This window comes from Loxodonta africana, chromosome 18 (genome assembly GCF_030014295.1).
Source record: "Loxodonta africana isolate mLoxAfr1 chromosome 18, mLoxAfr1.hap2, whole genome shotgun sequence".
NCBI lineage: Eukaryota > Metazoa > Chordata > Mammalia > Proboscidea > Elephantidae > Loxodonta > Loxodonta africana.
Genome location: NC_087359.1, coordinates 34,052,089 through 34,065,951, shown reverse-complemented (window position 1 = coordinate 34,065,951; position 13,863 = coordinate 34,052,089). Strand labels below are relative to the sequence as shown.

At 40.2% G+C, this 13,863-nt stretch overlaps 1 protein-coding gene across 4 annotated transcripts in view; it reads right to left on the bottom strand.

Annotated features, from left to right (window-relative positions):
• Window positions 1–12,716, bottom strand: part of LOC100669299 (signal transducer and activator of transcription 5B) — a 73,173-nt gene extending 60,457 nt beyond the window's left edge. For 2 of the 4 annotated variants that reach the window (XM_023553698.2, XM_023553699.2), the window contains exon 1: window positions 12,584–12,716. The gene's annotated coding sequence lies outside the window, so the exon portion shown is untranslated. Of the gene's footprint in view, window positions 1–8,740; window positions 9,031–12,583 lie in introns of those variants that run through there. The other 2 variants (XM_003414237.4, XM_064271071.1) reach the window with 2 other exon arrangements.
• Window positions 12,717–13,863: the final 1,147 nt, after the last annotated feature.

Here is a 13,863-nt window from a genome sequence, read left to right as displayed (position 1 = left end):
GAAATGGCTCAGCAATTCCACTTCTAGAACTTACATAAGGAGACAGTCCGATAAAGGTGAAAAGATCCACTCAGTTTAAGAATCTGCACCGCAGTGTTATTTATAAAAGTGAAAAACTGGAAACAACTTCAACATTCATTAATAGATATCACTTGATTAAATTATGGCATGGCTTTACAATGAAATGCAGACCTTGAAAATGATGAAGTAGATTGATATTTATTGAGTTCCCAGCAGACCTTTGAACCAGTTTGGTCCGGTCTGATCCCCTGCTGAGAATCTGCATTTCTACACCAGATATACTGAATCAGAATCTACATTTTAACTAGATCCCCAGGTGATTTTTATGTATTCCCATATATTTGGGGTGGAAATGCAGATTCTCAGCAGGGGGTCGAACTGCACTCAGTCAGTTTAAAGCCCTGGTTCCTGGAGAAACAAGTCTCTACTGAGTCTCCAGACAACAAGATCAGACTACAGGTTTGTTTTAACCATGAATTTGGATTATTTGTTATCTCCTCTCCGTATGCACCTTGTGCTAATGAAAGGTTATTAGGGGATGTTAACCTGAGTCTATGAGCCCCTGGAAATATATGCAAAGTTTTATGTGTGTGTATACATTTTACTATGGAGTCCCTAAGTGGCGCAAACGGTTAAGCGCTTGACTGCTAGCCAAAAAAGTTGGTGATTCAAACTCACCCAGAGGCACTTTGGAAGACAGCCCTTGTGATGTGCTTCTCAAAGGTCAGAGCCTTGAAAACCCTATGGAGCAGTTCTACTCTGCACACATGGGGTGGTCCTGAGTCAGAATCGACTTGACAGCAACTAACAACAATATATTTTACTGGGAAGAGAGATGGCTTCATTAGAGTCTCAAGGAGTCCCCTCATCTCCGAATGGTTAGAATCACTGGAATATATAGCTTAAAATACCAACTTGTTGTATAACTTTGCCTTAAAGCACACGTGATCGCACAGCCCGCTTATTCATTAGTCAACAAATATTTATTTAGAATTAAGTCATACCTAGTTTGGTAACCCAATTACTGTAAAATTTTGGAATAAATTTCTTTACCCTCTTTTAAAGTATTTTTATATGAACACATACATATACAATCTCAAAAGATCCTCTAGCAGCTAAGAGACAGAAAGTAGATTTAAGAGTTTTAAAGTTATATCGTTAACTTCTGGAACAAGTCATTTTTTTTTTTTTTTGAATAGTCTTTTGAGCCTTGCATACATTTGAGCACCTTTAATGCAGATAAACTTAAGATTTATGACTTGGAAAAAGACTTATCCTTGTCAGGATACCTAAGTCGTCACAAATCACATAAAGGCTAGAACACAATCCACTAACCAGTTCTAAATGAAGAGAGTAATAAATGATTTTATATATTAATTTTTAAAATATGTCCTATAACTTATGGATGCCATATTATAAAATATATGATGCCAAATTTCGGACCTTAAATTTAACTAATTTTTAAAATATCTCATTGCTTGGTAAAAATGATTCAGATACACAAAACAAGAAAAAAAGGACTATTCTGACTGGTTACAATAACATCACATTGATACAACAGGTTACAAGGAAAATTAGCAACTGTAAACGAACTGAAACCAAAGGAAAACATAATTTGGATTAAATCAGATTATCACATTTTCTGGAGTCAGAGGCAGTAAAATATAACAAGTAAACAAAGAACCATGAATCAATAAAAGGATTTATTTATGTATTTATTTATTTCACATATTAAAGATAAAACTATAAGCCTATTAGGTAATATAGGCTTATAGTTTTATCTTTAATACATGAAAATATTTACTTTCATAAACTGTAACTAGTTCTTAATGGGTTTAGGTTTAAAAAGCACTAAAAGGTACTATATGCTTTCTGTTATGTTTTAGTATTCCCCAAACTTGCTTAAAATAAAATTCTATAATATCAAATTTTATTACAGTAAATTTGAAGGCAATCCAAGTTCAGGTGGATTTTTACTTAACTGAATTTTATATGAAGTAAGTAGGTCTTCTGTTGGGCTCAGAAATGCATATATTTTTAAGGCTGTAATTTTATTTACAGAAGGTGATAAGACCTGAGTAGCTACACTCCAAATTCTCCTAGAAGATCAACTTGTAATTTATTTTCATTCTTCTTTTTTTAAACTACTTAAAATGTTGAAGTGCTTTTAAGCATGAATCTTAGTTACAAAAAAACTATTTAATGTGAATTTAACTAAGGCAGAACACAAGTCTCTGGTATTAGTGATGACATATACCCAAGGGAAAGCGCCTTGCACTAGAGAGTACCTTTACCAGATATTCCCAAATGAATAACATAATAAACATTTAGAGAAGTCATTAAGTATGACTAATGGAATTACAAGAAAGAGAAATCCATAAGCCCAGCAGCCTTTGTAGGTATCATCAGGAAAGACACCTAAAGCGATACAAAAGCTAAGGCAGAGAATATACTGACATGTGCAATGCTAAGAGTTGCAAGAAGTTCAAATAAACTAGGACAGTCCCCCCCCCTCCAAAGTTAAAAAATAATCACACATCTTCAATATGAAATGACTGGGCATTCAACAGAGCACACACATGAAGAAAGCAATATGGTCCTCCATCAGCTTCTCTATAAAAAATATGAGGTATTCCATCAAGTGTAGAAAATACCTTACTCCCCAAGTTCACATTGTTTTAACTCTGAAAAGGTTAAACACATAATTAGGATGATTTTAGTGAGTTCTTCAACAAAAGATGCCATATAATAAGTCTATCATGTCAAAAATTTAACACAAACACCACAAGCGACTTGTTCTTCTGCTCCTAAAAAGGAAACGCTACCTGAAAACAAAAGCAGGTTTTGCAGTCTAAGATATCAATACATAAAAGTCATTTTTAAAAATAACTTTTTCCCTGATTACAAAAGTATTCCCTGCTCATGGTTGTTTATTACAGAAAATTAGAAAATAATGACACATGCATGCTTGCACGCGCGCGCGAGCACACACACACACACCCTACCCAGAATCCCACAACCCAGAAGCAATCAATCTTTTTTCAATGCCTAGTATATGTTTTTTCCAAGCACAATTGTATGTAACTGTTTTTGTAATCTGCTTTTTCACTTAGTAATATATTGTAAATTTTACCTAGGTCATTAAATAGGGTTTTATAAAATGACTGTAATGACTGAGTAGTATTCCATTGTATAGATACACCTCAATTTAGTTCCTCAGTCCTCAAATACTGAACACTGAGGTTGTTTCCAATCTATCACTATTGTAAATAACACTGTGAGGAACATTCTTGTACACAAACTGTTGAACGTATTTCAGATAATGTCCTAGAAAGAAATTAATCTAAATGGAACTCCTAGGTCAAAGGGTATATATATTTTTAAGGCTTTCAATACAGGTATCGAATTGCCTTCCAAAAAAAGTACCAGTTTGCTTTCTCACCAAAGAAGGTGCCAGTTTCCCCGTGTGCCTAAACAACACTTTTAGTTTTTTCAATATTTTTAATCTGTGTAAATTTGGTAACTGGAAAAATTATGTCACTGTTTTTATTTGCATCTGTTTATTACTAGACCAATTGAGCACTGTTTATATGATTATTAGCCATCTGTATTTCTTCTTTTGTTCATTTTCCCATTGGCAGAACTCTATTTGCATAAGTCTTTTATATATTAAGAATATTAACCCATAACCCTTTGTCATATATGTTAAAATATTTTTCTCATTTTGTCATTTATCTTTGGTTTCTGGCATTTTTTGGCATAAAGACGTTTGTAATGTTTATGTAGTCAAATTTATCAAGTATTTTCTTTATGGTTTATTCCATAAAAGCCACTCTTGTGTCCTGTTCAAATTTACCACTACACCTGGAACTTAATATTACGTTCTGTCCAAACTAGACCTCTTCGTGTTTGAATAAGTAAATATTCAGTACCATAAATTTTGAGGATGTCACATTTTTAGGACGAACTTTCAAAATGTGTGCTTAAGGTAACAAGATATTTTACTTAAGGACTCATTCCTTTTAAAGCTATGTGCTTTGCTCTGGGATTGCAAAATCAAGGGGTCATGCTTCAACCCCAACTCAGCACGTTAAGTGTAGCCATGTCGTTCAGGAAGCCAAATATTTTCTATTTTATTTTAACATCTTCAACAGTAAAGAAGGAAGACCAATCTCTCTATGTGACGCAATGAAATCTGCATTTTTACTTGATATTTAAACTCACTGCAGTATAAACTGACCTTTAAAATATGCTTACACGCAGGGCTTCAGTGTATCAATATGTAGTTATATAACTGAAACAGTAACCAAAAAAAGGGGGTATATAACTGCATCCTTGTATAGTAGACCTTTCATACCTCTCGGAATTAGGCTCTACAATATTCAATTCTCGTTATAATTCTCCCACACTTTTCACCAGAAACAGATCCCAAGTCCTAAAAACCTAATCTTCAGGGTAAACTGTTTCATTTTGTAAAATGCTGTATATTCCTGTAGATCTCTAGTCTGCTATTTTTAGAAATAATAAACGGAACAAGACATAACATTATACCTATTTAAAACTCGGACTACCTTGAAGAAAGCTGTATCATAACACTCATAAACTAATTTTTAGTATTTTAATAAACGAAGTGCTCAACAGCTTCTTTTATATACGAACGCTACAATGATATTTGTGAACATAGCTTATTTCAAATATTTTCCCCCAGGCTAGATTTTAAAAGTCCCATTCTTCATAAAAACATAGTGAGTTACCTCCAGCTGTAGGCTCTGAATTTTAGACAACACAAAGTAGTTTTTCCACAAACTTTCTAATTTACTCTCTTCTAAAGGCTGGAAAACCCCGCTTAAGGTTTTTCATACTCATCAGACATAGGAAAGAAACAAAATAAAACAAAACAAAAAAAAATGGGCCTTTAATTGTAGGATCTCTGACACAAACATAAGGAAATTCTGAGTTATAGATACTTCACAGTAAGCTTTTTCCACTGACACGGTAACTTCTGTCAACATTCAAAGAAAATTCAGCCCTGGTCAAAGGTGACAGTTTGACAATCCTGGAAGCTAACATCCTCTGTTTATTTGAACAAGTTTATACTTTCTGCACAGGGAATTGTTTTTTCTGTACCTGTCTTGATCTCTCAAATTCAAATCACTACACGCTTTAGCGCGTTACATCTCCAAGATTTAACTCTTCAATCCACCCCGCCTCTCCGCCCCCAAGGAAAAGTGTGAGAGAAAGTAAGCAACAAACAGTAAAAGAAACACATTTCTGGGACCAGTTTCTAGGGATCTTTGCCTAGCTCTAAACATACAATTGGTTCAATTTTCTTAAAAATTACCCCAAATAATCAAAATTCTTCTCTATCTCAGAAATCATAATTAGTAGCTCTAAAAAGCTTCAATAAAACAAGACAACCATAAATCCTTTCCAAATAGAGTTGTGCATAAAATGAGATGGATACTTGAATTCTCAGTCAACAGACACACGTCACAGGACTCCACCACACTGGCACAAATAACCCTTCTGTTTGTAAACAGAGGCCACGGGGACAGCTGAGAACTCTGCTCTTATGAGGTATATGGTAACATTTGTGCAAGAACAACCAAGGACAATTTAGAGTAAACATTAAGACTCTCTCTGCGTTAATACAGTTTCTACCAGGATTATATTCCCTAGTTGTAAAAATATTTATCACCAATATTCATAAACTTAAAAAAAAGCAACCAAACATATAAAAATATTTTCTATTAAAACAAGAGCCCATTTTGGAATAGAAAGAAATATAAGCTTTAAAGAGACCAAATGTGGTTTTGCAAAGCTACAGTTAAGCACAGTGGTTAGGACTGCTGCTCTGGTGTCAGCTCCGCCTGGGTCTGTCTCCAATCCTGACACACTAGCAATGTGACCTTGGACAAGTTACTTAACTTCTCTGTGGCCGTTTCTTCACCTTTCACCCCTCTGAGGATCATGAGTTCAAACATGGCAAGAGCTTAAAACAGTGTCTGCTTGGCACACAGCAAGTGTGCAATAAGTATTAAGTATTACTTTTAGGCACTGGCATATTTTCTAAAACTCTCGGTTTTAGACAAAATTTTAAGTACTTTTAAAATGAATTAATTTTTTTTCTTAAAAGAATGGCATAATAATTATTATATTGACAACTAGTACCATATTTTTTTCACAAATAACATGCCCACATAGTGTGCCCACACATATCATGTGTGCATACCTCGCTTGTGAAAATGGGGGGGGGGTTGCGTGGTTGGCAACAATGTATAATACGTGCGTTATTTACATAAAGAATCTTCCCAGAAGAGCTCATGAAAAGTAGAGCTATAGCCTAGAGTGGTATATAAATAATGGATGTGACTGTTACTGGTAACTTTGGCTTGATTTTCCATATGCTGAGAAATCCCCTACCAAGGGAAAACAAATCATATTAGAAAGCACTTGGGTTTGTCCTGCTATCATTGCAGGGTAAGGCCAAATTCACTTTTACTAGCCTGATGGACACTGAATATATTAGTCACCAAGTTAATCCCAACAGATAATAACAATTGACTGGCTCATCGATGTATTTCCCCTTGTCTTCCCCAACCTTTCCCTAACTAGTCAGAAAGGAAAGTTTTTACATTTTCTGAGAATCTCTAACCATATTCTACATCTTAGTATAATTTAAAAAATATGAGTCAGCACAAGCATCTCAAAAAACTAGCAGCACATAGAAAAATAAAGAAGAAACGTTATTCGGAATGCCAAAGGCAACAAAAGAATAAACAGAGAGTGAGTATCGCAGTACGTTTTACAAGCTAGCACCAAAAAAAAGCAGGTAGGAAAAGATAAATGTTCTTTATCAATCAATACACGACTTTTTCATCATCATGGTATTACAATACATGAGAAAATGGATGTAATTATTATGAACAAACCCGAAGAAGAATATGTTCTGCATGTGACAAATTATAACTTCTTCTTTCTTGAGTATTGGAGGGAAATGGGAAGTCAAGACACTTTATGTATTTAACCTCATTTGCAAAGTGCATTCTGCGTAACTATGCAAATGAGAATGCAGTATTTCTTTTAGTAATGCGATCCAAAAAGAAAATTTAGGTGCGGTAAGCTGCCTCTAATCTGCAGACACATTTAAATTCCAATTGAGGAATCAACTGAGTCATTATACTTCTTAGAACAAGATTAAAGGCCTGAAAAAGACCACTTGCTTCCATCATTGAAATAATATTAAACGTATCCTCTCAAGCATGTACTTCTCCTCAATGCTCCATATAACTCTTTCTCCAATACTCATATTAAAAGTGATCTACCACTTAAAAATTACCCAGCAGGGTCAAGGAAGAGTTTTAGGCCTGACAATGATTTCTCTAGAGCTCTATTGCTGTTGTTGTTGCTAGCAGCTGCCCTGGAGCTGGCTGGTGATTCATGGGGACCCCATGCACACGGAACAGAGTGTGATCGGTTGCAGATCTGACTGTGGTGATCCATGAGTTTTCATTGGCTGTTTTTTGGAAACAGATCACCAGGCCTTTCTTCCTAGTCTGGCTCCACTGAAACCTGTTCAGCATCATAGCAACACACAAGCTTCCAACGACAGAAGGGTGGTGACGGCATGTGAAATGCATTGGCTGGGCTGGTCTCCTGCGTGGAAGGGGAGAATTCTCCCAGTGAACCACCAACCCACCTATGTTGTTGCTGTAAGGGGCCATCGAGTTGCCACCAGCTCACAGTGACTCCATACACAGTGGGGTCAGACCGTTGTGATACACAGAGTTTTCACTGGTGATTTTCGGAAGTAGATCACCAGGCCTTTCTTCCTGGTGTGCCTAGGTCTAGAACCTCTGCTGAAACCTCTTCAGCATCACAGTAACACATAAGCCTCCACAGACAGACTAGTGGTGGCCGCACTCGAGGTCAGGAATCGAACCGGGTCTCCTTTCCGGAAGGCGAGAACTCTACCGCTTGAACCACTACTGCCCTCACCCTACCTTTAAACCAAAACACCAAACCCACTACCGTCGAGTCGACTCTGACTCATAGAGACCCTACAGCACAGAGGAGAACTGCCCCATAGGATTTCCAAGGCTGTAAATCTTCTTTTTTCTTTCTTTTTTATTGTTTTATGGTAGTTCTTTATATATTCTTTTTTTATTATTATTATTGTGCTTTAGATGAAGGTTTGCTGAGCAAACTAGCGTCTCATAAAACAATTAGCACACATATTGTTTTGTGACACTGGTCATCGCTGTAAATCTTTAGGAAAGCAGACTGCCACATCTTTCTCCCGCAGAGCAGCTGGTGGGTTTGAACTGCCAGCCTTTTGGTTGGCAGCTGAGCACTTTAACCACCGTGCCAGTATCCTTCTAGTGGATTCAAACTGCCAAACTTTTGGTTAGCAACCAAACGCTTAAACCACTATACCACCAGGGCTCCCACATAGTCACTACTAAATACACGGGGTTCTGAATTACATAAATCTAAGGCAAAACCACTGCCGACTCATAGCGACCTTATAGGACCTTATAGGACAGAGTAGAACCGCCCCACAGAGTTTCCAAGGTGCGCCTGGTGGATTTGAACTGCCAACCTCTTGGTCAGCAGCTGTAGCACTTAACCACTACGCCACCAGGGTTTCCAAATCTAAGGCAACTCCTCTTTAAAGCTCTAACATTCAAGGATCCATGTACAATGCTGTATATTTCACCTGAGAGAAGACAGCAGCAGCAGCATTTTTGCATTTTGCTTTTGTTGTTAAGACTGCTTCCGAGGCCGCTCAACTTTGAGGAGAGTTGAGAACAGATTCAAGAATGTCTTGCCTCTCCTTCCAAGGCTCCTAAGCTTTGAAGAGAGTTCAGAAAGATCCAAGAATGTCTTGTCTTCCCAATTGGGTATTCAGGTTTAACTCAGTAAAGCTGCCGTGAACCAGTACAATGTACAACAGGTCAAAGACAAACCACATGGCATCTGACGTTAGTCTTATATGTTTAAAATAAAGACGTGACGCTACAACCAGGTTAACATGTGGAACTAAATTTGAAAATACAAACAGGAAGCACCCCCACCCCAATATTACCATTTTAAAAAAAAAGGAAACTAAACCTCAAAGATACCTTCCAAGGAAGTCATGGGTGTGACCAAAACTAACAAAAGTAATAAAACGTCATCTAAAACCCTGAAACCTCCAAAAGTTGAGGGTCTCATTCAACCAACTAAAAATCACCTGTAAATTACTCCTCTCTTTTGATTAATAAACACATCACAGATTTGAATATGTAAAATCTTCTCCAAACTGGCTTGGGTTTTTCAATAGTAAAGGAACATCACTTAAAAGAAAACAAAGTCAGTATTTTACTTCAAATAAAGAAGCTATAATTAAGAGTGAAAGCAATTAAAAAAAAACTTTTTATCACTACAATGCTTACGACTTAAATGTGCAAAAAACCTGCCTGATTGATGGAAACTAGATTGTTAAATCTTTCTTATTCCCAGAAACAAGCATAAAACTGCTGTGTTTCCAACATTGCAGGGGAAAAAATACTTCTGATTTTACAAAACTTCTATTCACAAAGTTCAGATTAAAAAATTTTTTTTCCCTTTAAGCACCACACATATTTGGGTACAGGAATACTTCAGAATAAATAACCATTTATTCTTATTAAGCAGTTCCAGGGTCAAAGTATTTTGATACTTTCTTATGTAGTAAAACAATATTCTTCAGAGTTCAGTAGCCTGGAATTATCAGATAGCTTTTAAAAGAATAAGTGTCAAATGACCAAAAGAAATTAAAAAAAAAAAAAAACTTTTTTTTTTTTTTGGTTTTGTTGCTTCTTTTTGTAAGAATAATACAGTAATCTACACTCTAATAAAAGGAAAAAAAATGTCACTGGTAGGTAGAAAGTCCAGAAGTCTGTGAATAACTTTGTGAAATACATATATGTTTGTGGGGCACTAGAACAAAATGAGGCTTGCTTTGATTCCACCTTCAACCTGCAATCTAACCTTGAGCTCGTTATTTACCTATTTAGAACATCTTCCTTTTACAGTCAGATAAGACTACCTACATCATCTGTTGTTCACACAATAACAAGCCAAATGAACTACCACAAGCATGTTCATAAACATATACCTAACATAAACCACAAACAATTCAAATCCTAGCAATAACAGAATTTGGAAAAAAAAAAAATTACACAGGTACCAAGAAAAGCAAAAAATGGTACCCTCGATTAGTCCTGACATGGTTTTTGCATATGTAAATGAAATGAAAGACAAAATCAATTGAAAGCAAGAAAATGGAGATGAAATGAGAAGTCAGGGTACAATAGGAAGTGCTGAGCAAAATATTTATGTTGTAACACTCCCAACAGTGATAGTACTTTTTCCCCCTTCTACACATATCCTGAAGTGCCCATCTAAAAAACATATCCACCTTAAATGGCTTAACACAATCCACATGAATATCCTGTTGGCAGAAGTATGAATAGTGAAAAGGCAAGACTAATGAGTAGGTGGGATAATTTTATTTAGTTGGGCATACAGCAAAGATATTATGCAGAGTTTAGCTTCAAGTTATGCAATAACCAAACTGCTGATGATAGAAATCAATGTTTTTTTTTCTGTTTTGTTTTTTTTTTTTCAAAAAAAGTTCTCTCCATTACTTTCCTGTGTCTCAACCAAGTGGTTGGAATTTTTCATCTTCTAGATAACACCTGATCAAAGGTGTGGTTTTATTTTAATTATACATGACCCACACAATCACAAATCATCGCATGGTACATTTTTCTTAAAATCACCAGCCCCTTGTCACATTTAGCACTAACAATTCTAACAACTGTGACCTCCCAAGAGACCGAAATTGGTACCAAAAAAAAAAAAATTCAAAGCCTTAAAATAAAGTCAATCAACAGGATTCCCCCATACGAAATGATCAGAAACTATCCAACGTTCATAAAGTGTTACAAAATGAAATGAGAACACAAAAGCCACCCGAAATAAAATATATCCTCCCTTACGAACTACGGCCAATAAATATAAACAGTATAAACAAATGAAAAATAACAGAAGACAGTGGGGAAAGAGGCAAAGTTTTATTATGTCATTTGAATGATAAAAACAAAATTCTTTGAGATAATATAGACCCAGCAGCTGAAGGCTTATTATGGCCCAGGCAACTATCCAACCACTTTGGAAACCTAAGATATAAGCAGGCTATAAACACCATGTGAAGACTGAAAAAAAAAAAAAAAGACAGTATATTTGGTAACACACTGGCCCTTTCAAGGAGCATTCCCTGAAGACATTTCAGTGACAATTTATGGAACTGTATTTAGGCAAATATCTACTGTTTCTCTATGCTTTGGGAAGAGTACTGATCTGAGAGTCCTGAACTACTAACCAGCTGTGTAAACCCAGCAGACCACTTACTCCACTCATCTGGGCCTCGGTTACCTCATCCGTAAAATAAAAGACTAGCGTGATCCCTGAAGTCCTTTCTAGCAGTACTACTTATTTGATACAAAGGTATGACTAAGATCAAAAGAGACAAGAAGAAAAAGCTGGGCATGGCTCTTCGAAAGAAGAGAGAAACAATATCTTTTTGCCTTAAAAATTCCGGTGGTTTTCATAAATCCCATCTGCCTAAAAGCTGCGGCTGTGTTCTGTTCTTTGCCTTTCTCATCACTGCTGGCTACAAGTGTTTGGGAACGCTTCTTGCTCCACACAAGTTCTTTCCTCTTTGATCAGCCTGACCGTCTTGCCAGATTCCTTTAGCCTCAGACCAGCTTTTGTAACACAACTCCCCTTCCGACTCTCCATATCTACCCCCGACACCAGGAGCACTTTTTTTTTTTTAACTCTTTATCCTTGCTAGGAAAAAAAAAAAAGAACACACTGCATCCCACTACCACACGTTCGAGCCCTGGCCTGGCGGGTCCTGATGCGGGATCCCACACTCCATAGCCTTATCAAAACGCTCGTGTTTGTTGTCTTAACTCCTTATAAGGCACTGTTCCTTGAAGCTTTGCTAATACATCCACTCCACCAGGCACCCCCGGGCTTACCCCAACCCCAGGAGTCCCAGACACCGCTTTTGAGAAAAGGAGGAAAAGCAAGGAGTCGGCAGAGGCCATTCGGAATTGCAACACAGAAGTAGGAGGCAGCTGACTGCAGCCCCCTGCGCTCTTAAGAGCTCAGCGAGGGGGGTCCCTCACACACCCACCCGGACTTGTGCGCACGCACAGTTTTTATGCTCTACACCTTCCGCCCCGCCACAGCCTCCACACAACAGCCGTCGCGCGCCTCTGGGGCCCCAACACTGTCCCCCGCCCCCTCCGCAGCCCGCCACGGCCCAGCCCGGCCCCCATCTCCCGGGTCTCCCTCTCGCCCCTCACCAGCGCGCAGCCCCGAGGCCGCCTCACAGCCCCGGGAGCGATGGCGGCGGCGCTGGCCTGCCGGGCGTCTGGGCGGCCAGATCGCGGGGCCCTGCCTGGGCGGGCTCCCCAGCCTTTCTCCCCAGCCCGGAGCCCAGGGCTCACCCCGCAGCGCCTACCTCGCTCTGCCCCTCGGGTGCCAGCGGCCACCTCCGGCCCCAATCTCACGCTCGCTCGCTCCCTCCGTCGGCCGGGCCACCTCGCGTCTTTGCCTGCACTCGGTCCCCGCCCGGGGTGACGGCTCTGGCCGCCGACTCTCCTCCCGCCGGGGCCCACGGGGGCGCGCGCGCCAGTGGCGCGCGGAGGCCCGGCCGCGCGCGCAGCCCGCAGTCCCGAGTGCGCCCCGCGCCGGCGCGCGCCGCTTCCTGGTTCCGCCCGGCGCGCACTCGCGAACCCCTCGTGAGCCCCTGCGCCCCCTTGGTTTCCCTCCGTAGGAGGGACCCGGAACCCCCTCCGAGCACCCGGGGTGGCGGCGCCCTGGGGTGGGCTAGCGCCGCGCGCAGCCTCTTTGCACCGTGTTTAGGTGGCTTCCCTACTCAGCTCCGCAGCCGGGCCCCGCGTCGCGAGCACATGCTGCTTTGTTTGGGTAGGGTCGACCACCACTAGCAAGGCTCGGCCCGTCTGTGGCTGTGGTGGTGATTGGCCCCCCTCCGCGGCCCGCCCACCTCCCTCCCCAGCGGCCGAGGCCGGCGTTCCGGGTCCTCTCCCTCCCTGGCCAAGTCAGAAGTCCACTGCTGTTCTGATCAATAATTATCCCGGGTTTGCTCCCAGGAGGGCGTCTCAATCAGGCTCCTGCCGCTTCCCACCTGGGAATGGTTACCGCAGGAGTTTAAACTTGCCCGGCCGGCTTGATTCCCCCCTCACTGTTCCAGGGTGACTCTAGGGAGGGCAGGGGCATCTGAGGCCATTTCCCTCCCTGGGGAGTCTGGTTAGCTCCCCCCAGTCAGAGCTGCAGGAGGGGCTGCTCTGTCCAGAGAAGGAAGTACAAGCAGGATCACTTCTGTGGAATCCAGGAGAAGGGGGTCTCTGAGACCCTTTTCCATGTAATGGGAAGGGGGTGTGGTATATGAGAAGGCAAGCCTGAGTCACCCCCTCTCCTCCCCTCTGGCTACATCTCTGGAGCTGGCCAACCGTTTCCCTGGCAACCCTCCAAGGGCCAGTACCAAAGCATGGCATATTAGATCTCCAGAGGCCCAGCTGCAGGGGGCAGAGGGGAAGAAGGACCCCCCCCACACACACCAACACATACACACAGAGTGTGCCTTCCCTACAGTCACCTATAGGTCGTCAGCTGCTAGTCTTCATGTCCAGAGATGACCCAAATTTGCAGAGACCAAGTTTTCCCATAATCCTTTGGCAGCTCTTCCCAGCACCCTTTCCTTCACCTCCAGAAAAACAT